This window comes from Crocodylus siamensis, chromosome 2, assembly GCF_052110815.1.
Source record: "Crocodylus siamensis isolate JL-2025a chromosome 2, ASM5211081v1, whole genome shotgun sequence".
Lineage (NCBI taxonomy): Eukaryota > Metazoa > Chordata > Crocodylia > Crocodylidae > Crocodylus > Crocodylus siamensis.
The window spans coordinates 166066907-166079647 of record NC_143396.1 but is presented as its reverse complement, the minus strand read 5'-3'; positions in this window follow the sequence as shown (position 1 = coordinate 166079647).

Sequence of the window (12741 nt, the reverse complement as noted above, 5' to 3'; positions counted from 1 at the left end):
TAGAGCAGCAGGGAGCTGTTCTGCCCCTGCTTGCTAACAGGTAGTAGTGGGGAGCTGTCTACACTCTGGAGCATGGGGCTGCAGGGTTCATGCACTAGTTCTCATTCAAGGCACAACTAAAGATGTGATTGCCAAAGGACATAAAAGGCTATTGGATATGAAAGGGATTCCATAAGTTTGTCAATTGTACAAGGAAGACCAAAGATACTGGAGGCAACCCTGCATCTCCTCCTCTGATGGTGTTTGGTGCTGGACCTGATCCAATACCATGAAAACACCTACCAGCTCAGGCCCTTTGAGCAAGTTGGTAAAGACAACATCTAGTTTGTGGTTTTGATGGGTTATAGGCCTGAGTAACTGTTAAGCTACTCAGATTCAGGCAGTTCTGGACATTCCCAGAACAGACTCCTAGATATCTGGAGAACTTGAAGAGGAAACATAGATGTCTGCATGTTTAAGGAGTTAGCTGGAGAGGGGAAGAGAAGGGAAGAGTGACTGAGACTCCTACAGGGATCTGAGACTCGGCTGGGATGGTTCAGACAGAGCTGATCCTACCCTGAGGGGCCTGAGTTTCCCTGCTGGGATGAGGGGAGACATAGTGCTGTGAGCAGAAGCAGGGTGTCTGCAATATAGGGCACTTTGTGCTGCTGCTGCTGCTCTCAGCTCCTTCCTCCGAGCTAGGTACAGGAAGCAGATGGGTGAGTATAAGTTTCCGGAATCCGGAGCTGTTGATCAGAGAAAAAAAGACCACAAGATCTCTTATCTTGAGAAAAATAGCAGCAGTGGTTGCACATTTTCACCATGGTCTGGGGAGCAGATTTGCCAGCAGTAATCATCAGAAACATCTGGTGGCTTCTTGCCTACTATTTCAACTGAGGTTGGGGCCTCATTGTACACATTCATAGCAAAAGATCACCCTTACCTTGAAGAAGCACTTGAAATCTCAATCAACCAGAGACACACAAGATGGGGGGGAGAAACTGAGGCACAGAGAGAAACGTGACTTGCCTTAGGTCAGGGCAGTGTCAGAGGTAGAGTCGGAACCCCGACCTTTCTCATGTGGCGCCCTGTCTATGAGATCACCCTGCTAGCCTGCTTTGCTTGCATCTGTGGGCACTTCCAACAGGTGGGAGCTTGACTGCTTGCTTGAGGCAGCATTATTCTTCCTAGGGGCACAGTTACTTTTGCAATAACAGTAGGTAACAGCAGTACATGTGACCCACCACAGAGGCAGGAAGCCCAGTTCAAATCAATAGCCTAGGGCCTAGGAACATGGGACTTATGGTTTATGAACCACATTTGCAAGATGCATAGGCCAAGTAAAGGCAATTTCTATATATGAGTAGAGCTTCTGACAGCCCCAGCTCACATTGGTGCATGTTACTCAGTTTCCTTGGGCAATACAAAGGTAGCTTCTAGGGTGGCACTCAGTTTACTAAGGGAAGGAAGGGTGGAGAATTAATTAAGCCTAGGTCTTGCAAAAGTACCTTGTGAATACAGGAGGTGATACTGCCTCTCTACCCAACAGTGCCTCATCTGGTGTACTGTGTGCAGTTCTGGGCTCCACGTTTTTAAGAAGATGTGGAGAAGTTAGATGAGGTCCAGAGCTGGGCAACAAAGATGATCAAGGACTTTGAAGGCAAATCATATGAGGAGAGGCTGAAGGAGCTAGGCATGTTCAGCTTATGGAAAAAGTACTTAGGAGGAGGGGGCATGATAGCAGGCTTCAAATACTTGAAGGGTTGCTGCAAAGAAGAGGGAAAGACCCTTTTCCCTCTTGCTACAGAGAGGAGGACACAGACCAATGGCTTGAAGTTGCAGCAAATAAGTTTAGATCGGATACCTGGGAAAGCTTCTTCACTGTTAGAATATTGGGGCAGTGGAATAGTTTGCCTAGGGTAGTTTTGGACTCTGCATCACTGGTGCTATTCAAGAAGAGGTGGGGCAGCCACTAGTCAGGGGTGATCCAGGTGTAGCTATGCCCATGTTCTACTGTGAGGGAAAAGAAGAACAGAGACGGTGGGAAACAAGCTTACCACAATGGCAAAGACCGCAGACATGCTCAGACCAGCCTGCATGTTACCAGAAGAAGCACATGGTGATGCCCTGCCCCCTTTTTAGGAAGCAGCTAGCCTGTTCATGGGCAGGCACAGAGGATAAAAGGAGAAGAGACTGGTAGCTCCAAGGGAGGGAAAGAGAAGGTGAGTAGAGAGCACATAGAAGGTGAGATGCTGGTGATAGCACAGATGAATGGTATCTGTTTCAGCAAGAGAGGAGACAAAAATGACCTGCGGGAGGGTGGAAGTGAAGAGAACACTCTAGGAAGGCTGGGAGTGGGAAACAGGAGTGGAATTGATTCTGCGTTTACAGGCTGTCAGATGATTAAGGGCACCTTAGGGGTAAGGAGCGCAGATAGTATTGACTTTGAGTTTAGAGCTGCTAGCACACAGACTTTTCCTTTGCTTTAAACCCTTTACCTGTTGCATGTTGGCACTTTATCTCCTAAAAGCACATTAGAGACAACTGGTATTGTAGAAAAAAACACTTAATGGATAGGTAGGCAGTGTTATTATAACTGACCACTTAACACATGAGAAGGAGGGTATAATGTAGTCAGCAGTAAGTGCACCTTAGAGGCTAAAAGGGCTGTGTACAATATTAAGCAGCTGAGACTGGGAGAGGACTTGGAGAGGTGGTGGACTTTGCAAAGAGTGTGATAACTCAAATGTTTTGGAACCACGAGGACCTGAACTGAAGAGTACTTGAGATGGTGCAGTAGCTGGGCAGAAGCCATATTGAATGCACTGGGCACTTTTGGTCCCTTATACCATTAACAAGACTTTGTGTAAAAGTTGCTTATTGAACTAGTAGCAAGAATGACACCCCAAGCGGGTTTTTTGTTTTGTTTTGTTTATTATTACTGTGTAGTGAAAGACTGCAGGAGCGGCAACTGGGGCCTCTGGGCACTCGTGGCAGCGGGGATTTCCACCCCCCACCTGGCACCTGCATGGCAGCTGTCACATCGCATGGGTGCAGCATGGCTTGGCTGGGTACCGTGCTGTCTGGGAGCTGGGGAGGCTCCAGCAGTCACCCGGAGCCTGGTAGCACTCAGCCCCAGCAGCCCCAGCTCCCAGGCAGCGTGCAACACCCTGCTGCCGCATGGGTGCCAAGCGGGGGGGCATCTCTGTTGTACCCCACTGCCCTGTGTTGTGTGGGGAGGTACTGCCATGACTGCCCAGAGGGCCCAGCCACTGATCCTGCATCCAGTGAGTGGGAGGCTTTTTTTTTTTTCTTTTAAGTGCCAGAACTAGACTGGAGCCAGGCAGTGGATGGGGCCAGGTAGGGCAGCCATGGGGGTTTCTGCCGCGGCTCCCCCAGGCCGGGGAGAGGCAAGCACAACCAGAGGAGTTGTCCGGCTGTACCTGTCTCTCTCCAGCTGATCCAAATCACTGAATCTCTCCAAATCAGCACTGAATCTTCCAAATCTGATGCAACTGAATCGATTCAGGACACTGATCCAAATCTCCGAATCATATCACTGTCTTCCCAATTGGCCAAATCCAAATAGAATATTTCCCTATTCGCACAAGCCTAATAACTGTGAATATCATCTCCTGGGTGGGTATCATCTCGTCTAAAATGGATGTGGTCAAGATGTCAGAATACTGCAAGGATAACATTACAGGGCATATTGAGTACAGTGCAGTGAGGCCCAGTTGAAAGTTCCACCAAACTGCTTTGATGGCAAATGGGGCTTTCAATAACACTTATCCTGTCCCCTGTAGACACAGAGAATAATTGATTACTACTGTCTTTCTAGCAACCCGTGTTGTATTTGAAGACTGCTATCAAATCCTCCTCTTGATTAAATAATCCTACCTCTTCCAACCTTTCCTTGTATGTCATGTTTTCTAAACCTCTAAGCATTTTTGTTGTTCTCTGCTGGACTCTTTTCAATATATCCACACCTTCCTTGAAATGTGGTGTCTAAAACTGGACACAGTATTCCAGGCTAGGCTTCACCAGTGCTGAATAGAACAGAAAAAATACATCATTTGATTTATGTGCAATATTTTAATATATCCCAGAATGCAATTTTCTTCTTCGTTAACCTTGTTGCGCTGTTGACTCGTATTCAAGTTGTCATCTGCCAACATCCCCACAACCTCTTCCACAGGACTGCAGTCTGGCTGCTTCCCCAATTTGTATCTGCACATTTGATTGTTTTGTCCTAAGTGCGGGACCTCTATTTGTCAACTGATTTTTCAGACCATTTTTCCAATTTATTAAGGTCATGTTGAGTCCTAATCCTATTCTATAAAGGGTCTGTTTCCCTGCCTAGAAATGTGTCCTCTATACATTTGCTAAGTGTGCATGTTATCCCCTCCTCCAAGTCATTATTTACGATATTGAACAATACAGAACCCAAGACAGACACCTAGGAAATCCCACTTGGTACCTGCTCCCAAATAGATATTGAGCCATTGTTGACCGCTCTTTGAATGGAATGATTCAGATAGGTATGCACCCACCTTACAGTAGTTCCATCTAAACTGTATTTCCTCATCTAACTAATGAAACTGTCATGACAAACAGTACCAAAAGCCTTGCTACATTTATGGTAAAAGACATTCACTGCCTTCCATCCATCCACAAGGCCTGTCAGCTTGTCCTCGACGACTTGTTATTGATAAATTCATGCTGACTGTTCCTTATTGTCTTGAATACTCTTGGTGTCTAGGGAAGTGATTGCTTACCACTATGCTCCACTGTCTTTCTTTCCAGATCCCAGAGTTAGACTGACTGGTCTATAATTCCCTCTTTCCTCCTTCTACCCTCTTCTGAAAATGGGCATTATTTTTTCCCTTTTCCAGTAGTCTGGGACCTTCCCTGATCTCCATGAGTTCTCAAAGAATATAGCCAATGGCTAAGCAGTTATTTTAGCCAGTTCCAAGAGTACTCCGTGATGAACTTTCTTAGGCCTACTAGGGTCTGAAAATATCCAGCTTATCTGTGTAACCCCTCACCTGTTCTTTCCCTATTCTAAGCTGTGTGTCTACCAGCTAGACTTGCTGCTATATGTGGTCATTCACTAATCAACACGCTTTCTTGTGAAGACTGATGTAAAAAAGTTTAAATACATTAAACACAGACCTTCTCTGAATTGTCCACTAGCTTTCCCTAACATTGACACCCTGCCAGTCATCATGTACATTCTTCTGTTGCCTTTTACGTCCCTTGCTAGCAGTATCTAAGTTTGCACCTTGATGTTCTTCATTTTGTCCCTGTAGGATTATGCAGAAGGCAAAGCAAATGGGGAAATAATGCTCAACAATACTGCCTGCAGTTTGTTTAAGCAGCTGCTGTTTGCTTTTGCTGAGTGAACATCTGCTGGAACAGATTAATCACGCCAAACCACAAATGGTGTCTTCCCTTTTTGTACTGACCAGCTGCAGAGTCACCAGACAGCTAAATCACAACAGTTGTTCACATGCAGGTCATGCAGATTGGGAGTAAGGAGACTGAGCCCTTTGGTTAGCTAAAGTAAGCACCCAGGAAACAACAGTAGGACAATTCCCATTTGTGTGGGTATTATCTCCTGTAGAATGGTGCACCCCCTGACTGGCTGTGCTCACTGCTTAGGCAACAAGGGGGAGGGGCAGGCAAGAGCCCCTCCCATTGCTGCCTGGTCACTGGGGCAGCATGTGCCCCCGCTGACTAAGGTGGCACCGTCACCCATGGAGGACAAGGATATAAGGCACCTAAACCACAGCTCCCATGAGACTCCATAGTGATGCTTCAGAATTAAAGTATTTTGGTTTTCAGGTAAAATATTTTAGATTTTGGGAGTATTTTTAATGACATTCAAAATTTTCCACATGGTAGAGGGGGCAAGTATCCCATTTTTACAAGTTGGTGCAGGTGTAACAGATTATGGGCCACCATGTGACTTGAAACATACACACATGCATGAGAACACCACAACTTAGTCCCCTCTGCAGACTATTCAGACCATGGGGACTAGCACACAGAGGTATCTCTGCTAGTGACGGCCCTTGGAAAGGAGAGGAGCAGAATAAACTAGGGCTGACAAAGGATTAAAAAAATAATCAAAATTAATAGCAAGATTTTTAAAAAATAGTTGCAATTAAGCACAATTTTAATCACACAGTTAAACAAAAGTCAGCACCACCCCTCCTCCCCACCAAATCCGAATCCATGTGCCCTGCGGCTCCCCCTCGCCATCACCAACAGTGCACAGCCCCAGCCCTGACCCCAACCCCGGCCCACCCCGCACCTGCTCCAGACTCACCCCAGCCAGAGCAGACCAGCTGGAACGCATGTGAACAGCCCCAATCCTAGCCTGCCCAACACGTGCTTCAGACTCATTTGTCCACGTTGAGCAGCAGCAGTGGCCCGGCAGAAACTACTGTTCAGTGCAAAGGAAAAGTGGCCCCTCTCTGTCACCGCTGCTGGGTCCTTCTTGCTGCAGCAACGTCCAGGCTGTCCTACAGGTCCTCTGCACTGCCACCACTGCCCCACTGAGCAGCTTGGAGTTGGCAGTGATGGAAGCAGAGGAGACACAGGGCAACCCAGGCACAGACTCTGGGCAGCTGCAACAAGCAGTGTCCAGCAATGGTGAGGGGAAGGGGTACTTTGCCCCCATACTGAGTAGCAGCTTCTACCAGGGTGCTGCCATTGCTCCGTGTAGGCAGGTTAGTCTGGAACAGGCTCACTTCAGTAAGGCTTTTGACAGAGCCCCCCATGACCTTCTCATAAACAAATTGGAGAAATGTGGCCTAGATAAAACTACTATAAGGTGGATAGGGAATTGGCTCAGCAACTACAATGAAAGAGTGATTATAAATGGGAGCTGTTTATGTCAGAATGGCAGCAGGTTTCAAGTGAATTTCAGTAGGGGTCTGCTCTGGGCCCAGTGTTGTTCAATGTGTTTGTGGCAGGCCTGTGCTCACCATGCCATTGCTGGCCTGCTCTGCTCACCTAGGCATGTTGCACCAGGGTCCATTCATCTGCCACAACTTGATGTTACTAGAGGTTCCACTGGAGGATGTTATTCAATGTCTTCCAAACCCTGGGTGCCTGAGTTGGTGTTTTTTCTGTGGGGCTCCTTACCTCCCCTTCACCCCACCTCTTTCCACTCGGGTGTCTGGCTTGGGTCTCAGCAGAACCTGGATGTGCTGTGGAGCACTGTCCACTCCTTTTGAGAAGTCTGTCTCTAGGACTGCAAACATGTTGGAGGACACAAGCACAATTCAGAAGGATCTTGACAGATTGGGAATCTGGGGTGCCTATACATGAGCTGGGAGGCACAAGTTGGGCTGTACATGAGTTGGGAGACAGCCCAGCAGTGGCTACATGTAGGTGGTGCATGGGGGTGCACATGCACTCCCTGAGAAAGCTGGTGTACCCCCTGACAGGCAGCATTCCCCACGTAGGTGACGGGCAGGGGGGCCACGCAAGAGCACTGGTGCCCCCCTGGTCGATGCGACATTTCTGGGTTGGCATAATTGGCTGTATGGGGACCTCCCACCAGTCACTTACTGGCCGCTGGTGGGGGGGAGGCAAGTGCCCCCCTGACTCAGGAGGCAACAGTAGCCCATGCACCCCAGCTTACAGCATGTCAGAGCAGATTCAATTAATTGAGTGTGCTGGAGTGTGATAATTAGCAGTCTCCAGCCAGCCTCTGCATCTTGTGTATCAGCATCCCCCACCCTTCAAAATGGTGGTGGGGATGCTTTAAAGCTTGTTCGATGAGCTTTAGATAAAGCACCCCTGCCATCTTTTTGGAGTGTGAGGATGCTGATACACAGGACACTCCAGGCACTTTCATTAAAGTGGCTCTTGGAGCCAGTCTAATTAAAGTGTGCCCCCTTCCCCACCCCCCAAATTGTGTAAAAACACCCTAGGGCTGGAGCTAACAGGATGAAGTTCAGTGCTGACATGCAAGGTCATACTGATGCTTAAAGCGGTTCGTTTCTCTGGAGGCCACCAAAATCACAGACACACTCATTAGATGGCACAAAAGGTGTATTTGCAAATAGGGTCAGAGCAGAGTCAAAAACTCAGATTACTCTGAACCCACCAAGGAATTTTGCAGGCTGTATTTATCTTTTTCCTCCTGGGCACATGTGCAGAAACAGGAATTCTTACAGCTCACTTCCGTTTCATACAAGCATACATGTGGTTACATCACTACATACATCGCATGTATAGTATAATTAACTACTTAATTACGCAGGGCAGAGAGGTAAATATGCATCAGCTAATTAAGCATGCTCAGAGACTACTATAGGTCACCAAGAGTTCAAACCCCCCCCTTTCAAGGACACAGTCAGTTGAATTCCAGCTTCTGTAATCTGTATAAGAAAAACTAGGGAGAAGCTGGGGGAGAGTCTGCGATTTAGCATAAGAAAAGCTGTGGCAAGGCTGGGAAAGGAAAAAAGTCCTTGGCAGTGTTTCTTTCTTATCGGGTGCAAGATGCAAGCTGTGCATTTCTAACAATACTCCATTTCTAACAATATTCCATTTCTAACAATACTTTGGCAAGAATAATCAAGAATACATATTCAAAATGGGTGACACCTGGCTGGATGGCAACTTTGTGGAGAAGGATCTGGGAGTCTTGGTGGATTAGAGACTCAGTAAGAGTCTGCAGTGTGATACAGCTGCACAAAAGGTAAATACAATTTTGGGTTTCATTAACAGATGCAGTAGGTGCAAGACATAGGAAGTGGTTGTGCCTCTTTTTAGTTGGTACTGGTCAGGCTTCATTGAGATTATTGTGTACAGTTTTGGGCTCCACATTTACTAAGCACAGGGAGAAATTAAAGAAGCTATAGAAGCAGGTGACAAAAATAATAAAAGGCTTGTAAGGCAAGTCATGCAAAAATAGGTTGAAGGAAAAGATATGTTCAGTTTACAGGAAAGGTACTTAAGAGGGGATATGACAGCAGCCTTCAAATATCTGAACGGCTGCCATAAAGAAAGGGGTAAAAATCTTTTATCTCTTCTGCAGAGAGGAGGACACAGACCAATGGCTTTAGGTTGCAGCAAAGTAACTTTCTTCACCATTAGAACAGAGAAGCAGGTGTTCAAAAAATGGTTTATAAGCATTGGTATAGGATAATCTATGAGTAGCTAGGCCTGTGTTCTGCTATGGGTGTTTCCCATGCTGTTGGGCTTCATTGGTAATCACATAGAATCAAGAAGGATTTTTTCCCTTCCTGTTTCTATACACGGCAAAACAATTTTTCTTTTTCACCTTTCTCAGAATTATTGGGTGTTGACTGCAGCCAAGGCTGGGCAGTTTGACTGGGGTGTGTCAGCGCTTCTGCTGGGACTAAAACCCAGAAGTTCCTGGCTAGAGCGTCTTGCCCCTCTGCTTAGAGTCAGACCTATCACCATAAATGGGGTCAGGAAGGAATCTTACCTTAGGGTCAAATTGGTATAGACTGTGGGGTTTTTGCCTTGTAGTAGAGATCTTCCTGGTGATTTCTTGAGTGTATTTTTAAAACCTTTTCAGTAGCAAGACATTGGCCACCATGGTCCCCCTGCTTTACTTGTGGCTGTTGTGTTTTGTGGTTGTGTCAGAGTTGACTGTGCAATTTTGCTTGAAGGTTAGACAACGGTTTGTGTAGGATGGTCTAGATAAGGATGATCCAGCTTCAAGGAAGGGGTTGAACTACACCTCTGGAGGTCTTTTCTAGCCCTACTTTTTATGACTCTATGAATGTCAGCCAATTCACCATTAATAGCTACTAAAAGCGATCAGTAAATTCCTACCCATCCCCAGAGGAAGACCTCTGACTCATGGGTATGTCTCTGAGTCATATGCCTGCACTGGGTTCCTCCTGGCTCTGTGTAGTTCCTAGTCTATGCCCTGTTCAGGGCTATGCCCAACCTAGCTAACTCTCCAGCAGTGTCTACTGAGAAAACAAAGAGCTAGACAGTGCAGCCATCCCCCTATGCTGCCAGAACTGTGAGTTTTCCAAGCAGAAAAATTGTACTGTGGCACAGTGAGGCTTGATGATCTGATTCCACGATTATGGCTAGGCTGAGATGCCTAAGTTGGGAAAGCAGGATATGTGGATTCAGAATGTTTGTTGGAAACCATGCCATAAGCTGTTCATTATCTCCTTTTAATATCATGGCCTCTACAAGCCCCAATTGTGAACCTGTACTCCATGCTACTAGCAGATGTACAAACTGGATGTGTCTACGTGTGCATTAAATCCAGGAGCAGTTTACTCATGAGTAAATGCTCCCAGGCAGGCATCTACATATGTAGGGAAGCGGGAAGCAGATTTGGTGTCAGCAAACTGCTCCTGCTTCCTGGGGCCCTGTAATGATCCCCTGCTGCTACCAGGGGGGTCTCTAGGCTCCCCCTGGGTGCTAGCCCAGGGGATAGCAGGGAGCACCAGGCCAGAAGACAGGTGTCTACTGGCCAAGGCTGGGACATTGCTCCATGCCCCTGAGCGGCTGCCTGCTACCAGGGCAGGAACAATGCCTGAGAGCATTTACTTGCAAGTAGTTTACTTGCAAGTAGCTTATTCCAATCAGGGAAGGGGACTTGGAAAGAGCTGCAGGAGAGGGGCAAGTCCCAGCCCCCTTCTCTGATTCACCATTGGGGCAGTTAGCAGCAAGCCCCCGTCCGGGCAGGGATTTCCTGCACAGTTTGGGGCTCAGTACTAGCTGCCCCACCAACAGATCAGTCCAGGGGGCTGGGATCTGCCTCACGCCCACAAGCCCCACACCTCGATCACCCAATCGGGGTACAAGGCTGGGACCTGCCCCCGGCTAGGACAGTTTCCACCCCCATTCTCTAATTGCAGAGTGGGGGCTGGAGAGCTTGTTTCCTGCTCAACTCCATGAGTGTGTTGCTGGGTGGGGAACAGTCTGGAGAGCTTGCTTCCTGCTCAGCTCCATGATCATGTGGGGTTGTCTGGGACCAAGATCCCTGAAAGGCAGCAAATGAAAAAGCTTCATTGCCCCTCAGAAAGGAAAGTGTCTTGTGTTCAAGACACATTGCTTAGGTACTCGTGGTCTAGCAGTGGCAGTGGTTTCCAAGAAGAAGGGAATGCTGCCTTCAGATTTGGTTTTAAGAAGGTGCCCCTGTACTATCTCCTCTCAAAGCACTGGAAGGCATAGCTCAGATGCCAGCTGACAAATGTGGGGATAAACCCCTTGGCCATGTGACAACTCTGAACATGTACCAGTCCCATCCCCGGGCCCAGATTGTTTTGTATCCAGGCTTTCCCCTCCAGATCTAGTGAGCACAGGTCCAGTTTTATCATAGTTCTTGCGAACATCTTTCAGAAGCCACTGGCCTTTGTTGCTACTCTTCTGTGGTTAAGCAGGACATGTTGATGCGAAAATCGCGGTTCGTTTCTTTTGGAGGCTCACGAATAATAATTCCTCAGGCACACACTATTAGCAACACAAAAGGTATATTTGCAAATAGGGTCAGAGCAGAGACAGAGAGTCCCAGACCACTCTGCCCCTGAGGAAACCTCTCAGCCGGCTCTATATACTCTCCCTCCTGGGCACGTGTGCAGAAACAGGAACTCTTACAACTTATTTCCGGTTCATACAAACATATATGTAAATACGTCACTTCATACGTCGCATGTTCATTATAATTAACTACTTAAGTATGCAGGGCGGATAGGCATATATGCATTAGCTAATTACGCACGCTCAGAAAAGCCCCTAGGTCACCAAAAGTTGAAATCCTTCTCTCCTCCAAGGACACAGTCAATTGAATTACAGCTTCTGTAATCTACATGAGAAAAGCAGAGGGAGGCTGAAGGTATGTGTGATTTAGTGTAGGAAAAAGATAGTAATTCGGCCAAGAGGGAAAAGGGAGTGATACTTTAGCACAAAGAGTCCTTGGTAGTGTTTCTACTTATCAGGTACGAGATGTAAACTGTGCAGTTCTAACAACACTCTATTCATTATGCATTTTTAATAATATTTCTAACAATGTCAACCTGACAGATCATTGATCTCTTCAGGAACATGGTCCACTTTGATGGGACTCTGCTCAGGTCAGCCCAATGATACAGTGGGGGTCAGGAAAGTGTTTAACCTCCCCAATCAGATTAACACAGGCTGCAGTGAGGGGCGTGAGTGGCCTCCTTTGCTGGTCTTCTCTCTGCCTTGGAGATCTTGAGCACATTTTAACCAGCTCCTCCCAGACCTTGGCTAGGCGGGGTTCAGACACGGCTGATCCTGCCCTGAGCAAGAACTGGACTAAGATGAACCCTCCTGAGGGCCCTGCCACCCAGCTTTGCTGGGACTCCGAGGCCCATGGGGTTTCCCCCAGCCTGCTGCAGACCCTGAAGCACCATGCCTATGGCTCCCTGTGCCCATTAGAGCCTTCAGTCAGTGCCTGCCCATGGAGAGGAGGGAAGGACCCCCATGGCGTTAACACCATGGGACAGAATCAGTTTGTGCTTGGACACCCAAAGCCCAGAGAGAGGCCTATTGGTAGGGCAGCAGGGTCTGGCCCAGGCTCCCTGCCCAACTGCCATGTACAGGGCCTGATGCAGGCTGCTTCATGATGTAGGTACCATGTTACTCCTTCACCACAGAGACCAGGGGAGGGCAGGGAACAAATCCTAGCCACCAGTTCTCTCTGACCAGTCTCAGCACAAGCTGAGAGACTCAGCCAAGGTGTAGAGAGCGGATTAGTTGTTTGGATAGAGTTAGAGTTAGGAG